The sequence below is a fragment of the Oncorhynchus clarkii genome, chromosome 6 (assembly GCF_045791955.1).
Source record: "Oncorhynchus clarkii lewisi isolate Uvic-CL-2024 chromosome 6, UVic_Ocla_1.0, whole genome shotgun sequence".
NCBI classification, from domain to species: Eukaryota; Metazoa; Chordata; class Actinopteri; order Salmoniformes; family Salmonidae; genus Oncorhynchus; species Oncorhynchus clarkii.
In genome coordinates, this window is record NC_092152.1 from 16,331,128 (window position 1) to 16,344,580 (window position 13,453).

Consider the following 13,453-nt stretch of genomic DNA (forward strand, 5'->3'; position numbering starts at 1 on the left):
TTTTCCTCAGGACATGAATACTTACAATTTTGACGTCAATCTGAAATCAAAATCAAATTTTAATGGTCACATACACGTGTTTAGCAGATGTTATTGCAGGTGTAGCAAAATGCTTGTAGCATCTTTAACAACCTCCCTTCATCTTGAACGATGAAGCACATATTGTGCCCTAGAAACCATCATTTTCTTTCATTCTGTTCCACTGTTATAAAGTTCTGAACCCGGTTCGAATGAAGAAAAGTTACCGTTTATATCGTTCCTTTCTGTTTCCTTTCCTTTTTAAACCTCTGAAATATATGTTTTTATTTTTATTTAGCTGAACATTAAATTACTCCACTAATGGATAGAGCAGTTTGCTATGGAGCAGGAAAGCTTTGCACATGCTTTGGAAAGACAATTGTAGTGTAGGGTGCGACATGCAACTGAAATTTTGTGGGTGAGGAGAGCGCAGGGCATGAAGCATGGAAATCTTGTGGTTATGACAAACATTATCTGAGTTAAGCCCACAGAATTATACATAGAGAGGAGTGGCTTCTATGAAGGAACTTTGAATGTCGTTGAATTTCAGAGAGTTGGCTAAACTAACTTTGGACTAGAGCTAGCCCTTGATTATGACAGTCAGTTCTATTACATTACACATAATGCTGCCTATTGTTTTTAGAGCTAGACCAGAGCTAGCTAACGAGCTAGCTAGCTAAAAATCTTGAGTGTGCAGAGTGGCACCAGAATGAAGATAAAAACAAGTTAACATAAATTAACATTATTAACTAGTACCCATGCTTTTAAAAATAATGGTTATATTCTGGAACAGTATAGATCACTTTTGTTCTCGGTTCTGGTTCTGTTCCTCAAATTGTTTTGTTATTTTCCTGTTTTCAGTTCTGCACCCTGAACCGGTTCCAACCCCTGAAAGAAATGAACTAACACTGTTACGACATTAGTTCATTATAAAATCTAAAATGTTGATGGAAATACCTGTATTTTCAATTACAAAGTCATTTGTGGAATATTTGGTTTCTACACTGTGTAAAAGCACTATTTTCCTATTGAGATACATTACATAGATAATTGTACGCTGTATCTTTAAAAACGTCAGGTTTGTGACAACATTCAAAAGATCTGTTATTCATTCATTGCTATGATCATTGATCAAGTATACTGGCAGCTACCAGGTTGTAAGCTAGCTAGCGAATGAGATAACATGACTAAACAAAGTGTAAACAAATGAGTGGTTTTAGAACTGCCCACGACATGGTTTATGAATAATATGCTGTCCTGGTGGTCTGCTGTAGGAAAGTAAAAATGCTGTGCCAGTACTATGGGTCAGATCTTTTGGCTTCGTTGCTGTTTTTCTCTAGTGCACTAGGAAATAACGGTACAGCAAAGCCTTATCATTACAACAATTATTATCTGGTAGATTTTTCCCTTAGTCACACAGTGCTCCCAAAACAAAATCCTGGTCGCACAGAACAATATTCTGTTGCATATGCAACCAAATTGGTCGCACTTTAGAGGCCTGGGCATAAGATGTGTTTCAGGTTTCCGGTTAATATTAAGGTTAGGGGTTTCAAATCAGATGTTATGACTTTGTGGCTGTGCTAGCCAGTGACTACCCTGCAGAGCTGCCTCCAGTACATGAGTCATCCCAATAAATGGCAACATTGTCAGGCCTGTTTCTCATCTCCTAAAGGCACATCCTTTTTTCAGAAGTGTCAGAATACAGTTGGAATTCAGGCAGAATGGGCGTCTCGCTGTTTCCCTTTTCCTCTGCATAGTTCTAAAGAGCAAGTGGTGCTTTAGTAAAGAGATTATGGTTGGGCTATCTATTAGGATTTAGTTTGTATGGTTGTGTCATAGATATGTAAATAATTAGTATAAAAGTCCTAATTACTATAAAAATAAAATGTTTATCTGTTTAATCTGCCACATCTTTTATTTACAGTATATTTGACTAAATGTGTTTGTCATGCACATATACAAGCTCATACAACAGTCACGCATGCTCACATGCACACAGGCACACACACACACACACACACACACACACACACACACACACACACACACACACACACACACACACACACACACACACCAAAACCATTGGTTTGTAGAGGAAGATGACAAATATTTCAGAGAATGCAGACTGAATGGGGAAGAATTCATATGCAACACTATGTTCTTCTTCACATTGAAGAATCAAATCTAATCTTTTGTGGCCATTGGGCATTGAGGGTGGGAAAGTGGCGAAGCGGGAGCATTGGGTTAGGCTGTGAAAGAGATGGTGATTGCCTCTGCTAACAAGAGCATAATGTATTCTATTGTGTTCATCATTCGTCCATGTTTATTAAGGCAGGAACAGGCATGATATTTCTTGTTCCCTCCCATCTCCTGCCTCTCTCCCTCTCCCTCTCCCTCTCCCTCTCCCTCTCCCTCTCCCTCTCCCTCTCCCCCCCTCTCTCTCTCTCTCGCTCTCTCGCTCTCTCTCTCTCTCTCTCTCTCTCTCTCTCTCTCTCTCTCTCTCTCAGTGGATGGGGGATGTTGATGTGGAGGTGGTATGACAGGCAAGGCATCCTAAAGCCAGGATAAGAATGGGAGAATGAGAGGAAGAAAGAAGAAAATGAGGATGGGAAGATGAGTGAGAGAAAACAGATAAATATATCAAGGAAGTAAGGTAAGCAGATGAGAAGAAAGCAGGAGAAATAGGTCAGAGGACAACCAGGTGAAGGGATGAGAGGATGGAGGGATAAGAGAACGAGAGGAAGATATGATGAAAGAGAGAGAAAGATAAAGCGAGAGACAGGAAGGGAGAGGATGATGCCAGGGTGGAGTTCAATGGAATCAGGGGGAGTGCCCTCTCCCCCTCCCTCCTCCCTCCTCCCCCCGTCCCCCATTCCTGTCAGGTTCCCACTCGCGCTACCCTCTTCGCCCCTCTCGTGCCGTCCCTAGTTCTCTCCCTAATGAGAGCTGGCGGGACAATAGTGCCATTGTTGGCAGTGTTTGGGAAGCCCGTGCTGAGAACAATCGCTTTTTACCCAAGCAGTGGCACAGCCCAAACCCTTTCCTTCATTACCGCTGGTGCACTGATTAAGTCTGCTCCCTCCTCAAGCTGCTTCAATGGGCCGTTGAGCCAGTCACTAGGATCCTACTCTGCCTCTCCTCTCCTCTCCTCTCCTCTCCTCTCCTCTCCTCTCCTCTCCTCTCCTCTCCTCTCCTCCTCCACCACCTCCTGTTCTCTCTCTCCATTCCCTCATTCCCGCCTTTCTCCTGCTATCGTCACTCTTGTCATCCATCTCGGTTTGTTTCTCATTCACTAGTTCTCATCCTTGTCCCTATGTCAGCAGCATTCCCTCTCTGATTTGCACCTTTCATTAACAGAGACACAAAGGTCCACATGTAACCACACTGTCAAGATTATAGAGGAAGAAGGCAATAGATAGAGAGATAGAGGAAGAGAAAGGAGAGGGAGTGAGAGGAGAGGAAGGGAGAGAGAGAGAGAGGAAGAGAGAGAGAGAGAGAGAGAGAGAGAGAGAGAGAGAGAGAGAGAGAGAGAGAGAGGACAATAGAAATACATTTTAAAAACACAACTATGAGAAAATATGACAAACATATGGCTAAATGAGAGCTATACAAAAAATCCTCTCCTTCAGAATGACCTTGATAATCCGGGACAAAGCTAATTTATTTAAGATTGTATGTTACATTGTGGGCAAACAGAGGCTATGCCACCAAATGAAAAAGAGCTTTCCATACATAATACAATTGTCATGAAGGGAGTGCTATCCAGCCTATGCTTGTGAGGAGACAGTGAATCAGTAGATTCCAAGCTTTTCGCTCTGCCATGTCTTGAGATCAGGGTGACTCCTACAGACCATGATACTCCACATGCGCCATGCAAAGCAGCATCATGAATATACATAATTATGTGGGACTGGTGTAATTTCTCAGAGTTATGGGATGTGACAGGCAAGGAGCATACATCAGGTAAAGCACAACTGACAAATGAATAATCCCTTTCTCCACATTACAGCGTTTTACATGTCTGTCGCAATACGTATACACGCATTCATACACTCATTCAGACACTGGAAATCACTCTGACAACACACATGCGCACACACACTCACACAGACACACAGGCAGGCACATTTTTGCTATGTACTGTAGTCCTATAAATGTTCCTCATCAATCTACACACAATACCCCATAATGACAAAGCAAAAACAGGATTTTTAGAAATGTCCAGCTCACGGAAGTCTTGGTGGTTCCAAACTTCTTCCATTGAAGAATGATGGAGACCACTGTGTTCTTGGGGACCTTCATTGCTGCAGACATTTTTTGGTACCCTTCCCCAGATCTGTGCCTCGACACAATATTGTCGCTCTACGGACAATTCCTTCGACTTCATGGCTTGGTTTTTGCGTGTGTGCCTTTCCAAATCATGTCCAATCAATCAAGTTGTAGAAACATCTCAAGGATGATCAATGGAAACAGGATGCACCTGAGCTCAATTTCCAGTCTCATAGCAAAGGGTCTGAATACTTATGTAAATAAGGTATTTCTGCAAAAATGTCTAAAAAGCTGTTTTCGCTTTGTCATTATGGGGTATTGTGCATAGACTGCTGAGGATTTGTATTTATTTAATCCATTTTAGAATAAGACTGGAAATAAACAAAATGTGGAAAACAGTCAAGGGGTCTAAAAACTCTCCGAAGGCACTGCAGACCGATCATGTCCAATAAATACAAACAGTGTGTTTGTCAAAAAAATAATAGTATGTGTTTCTTTTCACATAAAAGATGCACCCCGTAAATGTAAGAAACGCATACATTAGGCATGAGGCTTGTCAGATGCACCCAATTACTCAATGCAAATAGGGGGACTGGGGGGAAAAAAATCTACAAACCTCAATGAAACATAAGAAGAGTCCACAGTGGCAGAGAGAGACAAAGACTGCCATCACCAAGCAACACATTAGCTAGTGGTCCTACATGAGCGACAATAGTGATAGGGATATGTTTCACATCCGTTTACTGATAGGACACTGCTGATTAGAAAGAACAGCTCATGGACACACACTCATCAAATCAAATCAAATTGTATTTGTCACATGCACCGAATACAACAGGTTACAGTGAAATTCTTACTAACAAGCCCTTAACCAACAATGTAGTTTTAAGAAAAATAAGTGTTATAAGTACAAAAATAGATAAGTAAAAACTATAAATAACAAATTATTAAAGAGCAGCAGTAAAATAACAGTAGTGAGGCTATATACAGATACAGGGGGTACCGGTACAGAGTCAATGTGGGGGGAGGCACCGGTTAGTCGAGGTAATTTAGATAATATGTACATGTAGGTAGTGAATATGCATAGATAATAAACAGAGAGTAGCAGCAGAGTAAAAGAGGGGATGAAACACATACAGAGATGCACACAGACAGACACACAGAGGTCTTTGTGGTTGTGTATAAAGATGAGGGGCTATTATAATTATAGAGCAGTGAGTTCCCATTAGTTAAAGGTGCAATATGCAGAAATCACTCCACCATTTCCTGGTTGCTAAAATTCTAATAGTTCGCCTAATTTCAATTTATGTGACAAAACAAGCAGTCAAAGTGTAGAGAATCATTGTACCATCTAAACCGCTACGAAATATATTTTCAATAACCAAAACTATTGTATTTTTAGCTGTTTGAAGCTGGTGTACAAAACCGAAAGTAAAAGACGTAAAAACTAAACTGAAGAACAGGAAGCATAAAAATAGCGCACATACAGTAGAACATATCTGCCGCTTCTTAGACTAATACTCACATTTCTATGTGAATTTGGTCGGGTCTCCCAAAAGAAGTTACACATTGCAGCTTTAACGGTCAGTGCTTGTGATAAGGATCAGCGCCCTGTAGCTGGACTATCAAAAGAGAGGATTCTGATTGGTCGTTTCATAAGGGACTGCTCCCCTTTAATGAAGATGGGCTATGCTCCACATGATACTACCAGCACAGGAGAGGGTTGTCACATCATTGGCTGTAGATCTAGAATTCCAATAATCAATTGAAATTATTATTGAGACAAAATATGTCATGTTTAGCAATATACTGTAAGTTCAAACGAACAGGTGCATTCAGACAGATATACAGACATACACACTCACTGAACTCAAAAAATATAACCATGTATGCTTTGTATGTACACACACACAAACACACACACAAACACAGACACACACACACACTGCCACTAGCACATCAGAGAGCGCCAATTTACAGATCCTAGCGTACTGTACTCGCCCCCGCCTCCTCACCTCTCTTTTCGCCTCTTTTCCTATACTCACTTTACCTCCTTCCCCCACTCACATCCTCTGTGCTGCCACACACACACCCAAGGGGAGGACACACTGCTCATACCACCCAGGAAATTAACTTGACATTTGATGCAGACGAAAAAAATACATTTTCCGGGGGGGGCGACAAAGGGGGGGGGACAAAGTGTACCCATGCAGAGATAGGGCCTAGTAGGATATAAACCCAGCCCCCCCCCCCCTGCCCCCCTCCTAAGCCCAGCAACACATTCATGGGGATTTCAGCGGTCTATAGATGGCACCGGGGTGTCTGCAGAAAATGAGCTCCATCGTTTCCAGTCCTCCTCTATCTTTCTCCATCTCTGTTTTTTATCACTTCATCAGTGTTCATATCCAATCCATTGCCTTATGTTTGTATGATGGGAGGTTGAGAGAGATAACAGACATTAGCAGAGGACTTGATGATGTCTATGCTTGCTTGCATAATTGCGCCCCACCCTTTCGGCACACACAAATATTTAAATGAGATTGAAAGCAGGGTTATTCATAGAAATGCAACATTCAGCTTCTACTGTTGTGGATGTCATATGCCAGTGCATTGGTTTAGTAAAAAAACACACTCTCTCACACACACACACACACACACACACACACACACACACACACACACACACACACACACACACACACACACACACACACACACACACACACACACACACACACAGACAAGATCTTGCATAATGATTAATTGGATTAATGCTTTAGCCAAAGCTACTCAGTCATTTGGGAATGGTGCCCAACAAACAAACACACAGACACACACACACACACAAACACACACACACACACACAGGCGACGACCCAGACAGTGTCTGTCTCGGTCCCCTCTCCATTAGACATGCAAGAATGTTAACGTCATTATGCATTATTGTAAGTGTCTGTCTGTGCCCTCCCCCTTCTCTCACTCACTCACCATATTGTGTCTGAGGGGTAGTCCAGACGTGTGTGTGTGTGTGTGTGAGTGTGTGTGTGTGTGTGTGCGTGTGCGTGTGTGCGTGCGTGCCTGCGTGTGTTTGATTGTTCTTTTATATGTTCCTGCACACAAATCACTGATCATAGCTGAAATACAGGCAGCTCCGAGCACTATTTAAACCTACTCACACATAGCCTTTTACACACAGTTATACAGACTAGATGTTAAAGTGGATAGTCTCTAAAGCTGTGTTGGAAAATTATATCTAACTTCATTAAAACACAACAATCTACTGTTCAAAATTAGAGCAATCAAAATGATCCTAAATGTGTGAATTAAATTGAAATAATGTTGACAGTTGGTGTGCCATCCTTGGTCAGATTTCAACAGAATGGTAGATCTTCAACCTGCTGGTAAGCTATCTCTCATTTGAAGACCCGGAGCAGTCGAAAGGCACCACGAATTGTATTTTAAACAGTTACTGTAAAAATGGTTTAAAAAAATGTACACATAAAACCTGCATGAGCAATTTTTCAGACAATGTGGACATGTTGCCCTCTGTACAGTTTCCTCATTATAAAGATATATAATGCGTCAAAAAAATCCCAATGTGCATGGTGTACACTGACATGAATATCCAGGAATACACTGTGAATATGTGATTTTTGAAAGGGTCTGAGGGGAAGGAAAGGGAGGGAGCGGTTGTCAATTCTTAATCCCCCTCCCTTAGGCTTAATGAACGCACTCAGGAAAATGACACAATTTTGATAAGGTTGAAGTGAGCGAATGGGGGTAGAGGGGACACTTTCATTAGCCGTGGCGTTAGTAGGATCTGTTTTGCATTTCTCTGATGCTCTATACACACAGCCCTGCCCTGCCCCTCCCTGCCCTGCCCTGCCCTGCCCTGCCCTGCCCTGCCCTGCCCTGCCCTGCCCTGCCCTCCCTCCCTCCCTCCCTCCCTGCCCTGCCCTGCCCTGCCCTCCCTCCCTCCCTGCCCTGCCCTGCCCTGCCCTCCCTGCCCTCCCTCCCTCCCTGCCCTGCCCTGCCCTGCCCTGCCCTGCCCTCCCTCCCTCCCTCCCTCCCTCCCCAATCTGCTCTCTTCCATCACAACACAAGAGACACATTTTCGTTTCTATTCACTGCATTCAGCAGATGAAAACATGAATTGAGAATAAAATATGTAATTCTCAAAGAACATTTATTCAAAATGTTGCTTTAAAAGATTAAAAAGGGAGGTGATTAAGGAGGGAAGGAGGGAGAAGATGCCAGGTGCCTCTTGTTTGGACTTTGCATTGTCTTAGGCAAGTCTATCCAGGCCCAAAGGAGGGATATTCAAAAACACTTCTGTAAACAACAAAGACTAAAAAGACTGGTTTGGAATAAGACAGAGCTAAATTAAGCAATATATTGGGCCATCAACACCTTTTTTCAAAAAGCTATATCTTAAATAGTTCGGGGCAGCAGAGGCTTGCCTACCACACATCTTGGCTTCTGCAAACTCCCCTCCCTTCTGCCACCTTTCCTCTCTTCGCTGACAGCGATTTGCATTCATTTGCATGATTTTATGATGTGCATATCCTTTGTTCTCATAGTAAAAAGATGATGTAGGAGAAACCCTACCTACGCAGGGCTACTACAACCTACACTGACGGCCACTTGGATATTAAATGGAAAAAAATACAACTGCAGTTTTATTCCTTTTAATTATAAATGGATAACTAGGGATTTTGTCACCCCACCCCAATGCCCTACCCCTGGTAATTCCGTGTATCAAAATTAGAAAAAAAGATGGATATGTTTCGGTTTTGTGGAATTTTTGTAACAGCCGTGGACAGGATAGAATGTGCTATCACAAAGCGGCAGGAGCCTCAGCTGATATATATAGCATGGGGGAAGGATCGCATGCAGGCATGAAATATGGAATTACATGACGAATAGGAAATATTAAAATGATAGATGGAAAATAAATCATAAATAGCAGCTTTCATATAAATACATTTTTATAAATGACCTACTTTTTCCTTTGGTTAATGCTTTAACCTTGCCGCTAGCTATTGTGTGTTTATTACACATTTATTACATGATAATAACGGCTGTATCCTTATTGGTCAGATGGACAGGTGTAGATTTTAGCTTATGGACATCCAAAAGATGTGTTGTACGCTGGCACCTATTATCCTCAGTTGGCGATTCATCATGTGTGCCCAAGCACACACGCATAAACACATTCCAACACGCACACACACACGCACACGCACACACGCACACACACACACACACACACACGCACACACACACACACACACACACACACACACACACACACACACACACACACACACACTGTACCATGCTTTAATCATGCAAATGCATGCAGGGGACATTATGTCCTGTGGCCTAGCGTTAATGACATGGAGGCTGCATGCAGGTATACAGATGTAGGATCTTAATTTGATCACCCTGTTGCAGGAGAACTTTCACACTTGATTTTCCCTTATGAAAAATGTATCAACCCCTACAAATATGGACTTTAAATTATAATCCACGTAAAAATTATAATTTCCTGTTGCTGCAGGTTTATTTTCCTGCTGCAGCAAACTGGCTCAAATGAAGATCCTACGTCTGTATTCTGGAAGGTCTACTCTTGGAAAACACAGGCTGTGCCTTATGAACGGCAACACCTAACAATCGCTCTCTGTCATACTGGATTTCATTAGTGCTAAATTAGTACAAGTAATGCTGTGCCATATACACACGTAATAGGATATAAACACACAGGATATTGTGCATTTTCATGGTTGCTATTCTATAAATCGAATACGTATACACAGTATATATATGTAACCACTGCCCGTAGAGCATACAGCACATTGAAACACAAGGCAATCATTGTAATTTGGATATTGTCAGGGAGTATTACTGAAGGATAGAAATGAGAGGCTGCAGTAGCCCTGTTTCCAGGGGGAATGTTTCAGGAGTGTCACTGCACATCTTCATCTGAGAGATGTAAATAGTCATCCCTTCTTGTTTGGGCTTTGACCCCATGGTCCCTACCATGCTCTCACACAGGCAATGGCTGATGGGAGGTTCGACATCGCTCTGACTCCTAAAAAGCATAGCGGGCCAGTTACCTTGCATTGCAGTCTATGTAAATAATGCAGCGGTGGATATAGTGGTCTAACGACACTGACACACTGCTTTTAAGATGGTGACATGAATGCTATGGTACTGTTGTAGACACATCCTGAATAAAGGCAGCGGTAGTATTTTGGAGAGGACCGTGGATAAAGTCCACATTCACATTTGCTAAGCATTTGAACTATAGTGAACCCAAAGCAATGGCCCAATACTGAAGGATTCTGATTTACAGTATATAGAAAAAAAGATTCCACAAGTGTTATTTGGCTGTACCCATGGGAGAACCCCTTTTGGTTCCAGGTAGAACTCTTCTGGGTTCCATGTAGAATCCTCTGTGAAAGGGTCCTACCTGGAACCAAAAAAGGTTTTACCTGGAACCAAAATGGGTTCCTTAAAGGGTTCAGTGTTCTCCTATGGGGAGAGTGTACCTTCCTCCTGACTTTCATGTCCACAGCACAATGCGTTCCTGAAAACCTGTATATTCAAATTGACTCACATAATGGACTGGAGTTTGTTAGTTTGGTTTAGACCAAACACCAACCAGAGGGACAATTGCGTATGACCTTGTCAACCGACAACACTGAAAACAGCGTAAATGGCATCCTTCTAAAGAGAGGTACTGTATAGTTACATTGGATACACATAATATTACCATGCCAGGGTGCTTGCTATTGATAACAAAAAAATGAAATCACATGCTTGGTCTGAAAAATGTCTATTTTTGGTATTTGATCACAAATCTTTGGCTTTGACTGTATCATTGGCGAAAATCGAAACTAGTGATTTGATAACAACGCTCTCTATGATGGCAATAGGTCTGGGAGTTTAAATGGTGAGTAGTGACTCTGCCGCTGACTCTCCTGCCCGGCGACTCGGCCTGCCCTCCCTAATTGGCCCTTCAGAACACTCCACCGATAGAGGGAGAGTAGAGGGAGTAATTACAGTGAGTACACTACCACATGCTGAGGCCCATGGGTGCTGACATCACCCTCTCTCTTGAACCCTTTAATTCTACATCACACAATAAGTATTTTTCTTGAATACCAAGACCTACAAACAGCCTTTTGGAGTAACCAGAATATTCTGGATGGTACTAGAGGTATTGTCTGGTACTGTTTGGAGAGTGTGAGTGAGATCGGTATTTTTAGCTATTGAAATATTTGTTTATGACAGAGTTGTATTTCTACAGATTTAGCACGTGGTGCATAGCACGCACATTAAATAGCCCAAGAAAGTAACATAGTGTCAATCTGTCCAGCTGTGTTTGAGATGGTTTTAGGAAGGCTGAGGTCAAATGTCAAATCAATGATTTTTTTAAAATTTTCTGCCAATTTTGAGTAAATAGGCCATTCAAAAATCACGAATAATACCTTCACTAGAGCAAGCTAATTTCATAGATCGACCAATATGGCAGTACAACTAAAATGCTACATCCATACATCATCTACACATCATGGTGGGAGTAATATGGGAATGTTCCAAATGACCTCGCTGAGAACGCTGCCTGCTTGTACATCAGTTGCAATGACTAAAGCCATTTGCATTAGATTTTTATGGGGTACACCATTTAGACTGTGAGTTTGTGCTGATGATAAACAGTGAATGCAAGCCTCTGCCCCCATGTGACTCTGGTCTTGGTACGGACCAGAGGGCAGATGAATGGGTCATGGGATTTGATATTTCTCATGGCCACATTGCCTGAGCTTCCCTCAAAGCTGTGTTTTTCTGTTTTCTGTGTTCCCTGGACTGCTACTAACATCCAAGGGTTTACTCTAATATTCTCCATATAGCCAAACTTTTACGCACTCACATGCAAACACATTTACACAAAACCAATATGTATGTTGTTTTGGTGATTACTGAACAATTTATTTATACATTTATAATTAGTAGGTTTTGTTATCTGTTTTAACAAACCTTTTTAATTATCTTTGTACATTGATTTTTCTGTGTTGTGGTTTTCATATAAGCCCTTGGGCTTCCAACCACACCTGCACAATTGTTTTCTTTGTATTGTTATCTATCAATTGTTTTCTTTGTATTGTTATCTATCAATTGTTTTCTTTGGTGCAAAATAAAATACAAAATAAAAATACTCAACACAGAGGTTAACTTTGCTGCGGGTTTGCAGAGACACACACGCTCACATGAAGATGAACAGAGTGCACGGACACACACACACAGCATGGTTAGTTTGGCATTTGCTTCTTTGTATTTTTGGGGGCCCGTTGGCTTTCTAACCTGAGCTCATGTTGGTTCAGCAGTAGGCAAAGTCCCAGACAGACATGTCCTCTCTCCTGAGCAGGGGAATCAGGGCCATATTTCTCCAACCCTGCAACACGAGGGAACACACACACAGAGGCAGGGTTGTAAATGTAAAGATTTTCCATGCAGCCACTAACCTTTACATGTCAGATATCGTTTCTAGACCAAATCACAATGAACATGTTCCCAGAGGAGTGCAGAGGAGAGGGGTGATCACATGACGCTTGTCAACAGAGGTAGCATTTACTATCGATAAGTTTGCTCTGCAGTATTCAAATTGGCAATAACTTCATGAAAATGTCGGCTCAACCTTTACATACGGCCACGAATTGCAGCTGAAACACCTTGATGTCACGTGACCGCTTCGCACCACTTAGAAACGGCTTTCAGATCCTTTAGTGAAACATGGTGGTACTGTCAGTTGACTGAAGATATTTTCCAGAGTTACATCTTTCAATTATTTTTCTATGTGTCATTATATTAACCCACAGTGGCCTACTCAGATAGATGCAACATTGTTCTTTTAAAAGGCGGTTAAAAAGGAATAGCAGCAGCAGGGGTATGTACTACAACTATTTATCCTGCTTCCAGTCACTCTATCCTAATCCCCCACCTGCATGTACATATCTACCTCAAATTACTCCAGTATCCCTCCACATTCAAATGCGGTACTGAACACTGACCCTGTATACTACTTCCTCTTTTATTTTGTATTTTTTTATGATATATTTTATTATTTAAGTTATACTATTTTGATATTGATTACTGCAAT

General features: G+C 41.8%; 1 long non-coding RNA gene across 2 annotated transcripts in view; it reads right to left on the bottom strand.

Annotated features, from left to right (window-relative positions):
• The window catches only part of LOC139410662 (uncharacterized), a 69,661-nt gene that overhangs the window by 35,535 nt on the left and 20,673 nt on the right, over nucleotides 1-13,453 (bottom strand). For both annotated transcript variants that reach the window (XR_011634525.1, XR_011634524.1), the window contains exon 2: nucleotides 12,658-12,748. This is a non-coding gene — a long non-coding RNA (uncharacterized lncRNA). The remainder of the gene's footprint in view (nucleotides 1-12,657; nucleotides 12,749-13,453) is intronic.